Source organism: Monodon monoceros, unplaced genomic scaffold (assembly GCF_005190385.1).
Source record: "Monodon monoceros isolate NGI ecotype Baffin Bay Population unplaced genomic scaffold, NGI_Narwhal_1 Super_Scaffold_11, whole genome shotgun sequence".
Classification (NCBI taxonomy): Eukaryota; Metazoa; Chordata; class Mammalia; order Artiodactyla; family Monodontidae; genus Monodon; species Monodon monoceros.
In genome coordinates, this window is record NW_021703767.1 from 21,553,930 (window position 1) to 21,554,796 (window position 867).

General features: G+C 26.2%; 1 non-coding gene across 1 annotated transcript; it reads left to right on the plus strand.

Annotated features, from left to right (window-relative positions):
* Positions 1-245: 245 nt before the first annotated feature.
* On the plus strand, positions 246-354 carry LOC114891400. Its single transcript, XR_003792507.1, has one exon. It is a non-coding gene; the product is annotated as a U6 spliceosomal RNA (small nuclear RNA).
* Positions 355-867: the final 513 nt, after the last annotated feature.

The following is an 867-nucleotide window of genomic DNA, read 5'->3' on the forward strand; positions in this document are numbered from 1 at the left end:
GGTCAAATTGGTAATATGAACATCTAAATATGTACCAAAATAAAATCAGATTAATTATAGAGATGAGATTAATTACAATGAAATATAAACATAATTATATAATAAATACAATATAGACATTATAATCAATATATACTGATATATAATATTATATTATATAGTGTATAATATATATAATTAAATATATTTTATATATTATAATGAAATATTTATAGTTATATTTTATTCTTATAAAAAGTTTATATTTTAATGATAGCTTTTGTTAATATACAGTGTTTTGGAACGATACAGAGAAGATTAGCATGGTCCCTGCACAAGGATGACATGCAAATTCATGAAGTGTTCCATATTTTTAAAAAGAATACAGTGTTCCATTTTCATAATCAGAATATATTTTCAAATGGTACTTAGATATGGTCCATTTGTATTCTGAGACTAAACGATTTCTGAAAGATCCTTCAGATGTTGTATAGCAGCTCTTATTTTAAACTCTAGCTCATTTGCTGTTAGACTTGATAGAGTAAACAAACATCCTCAGGAACTCCATGGAGAGAGAAAATAAATCATCTTCAAAATTTACTTGAATTTAAGATGTAGTTTAACACATCTGTATACAATCTGTATTATACAGTCAATATAATCCTATAGCAAAAACTCCATAATTTAGTAGACAAAATAGATTGTTTTATCCTTTTTATAATGAAATGAAGTAATATATTAATGAAAATGCATAAAACAAATGTACACTTTATGTAGTCATTATAAAGCAAACATGTAATAGTCACACAACTAAGGCAAAAAAAGTATTGCCAGTATCCAGGAGGGCTGCCGTATGCCGCTTCCTAATCACAATTCCCTCCTCCCTAA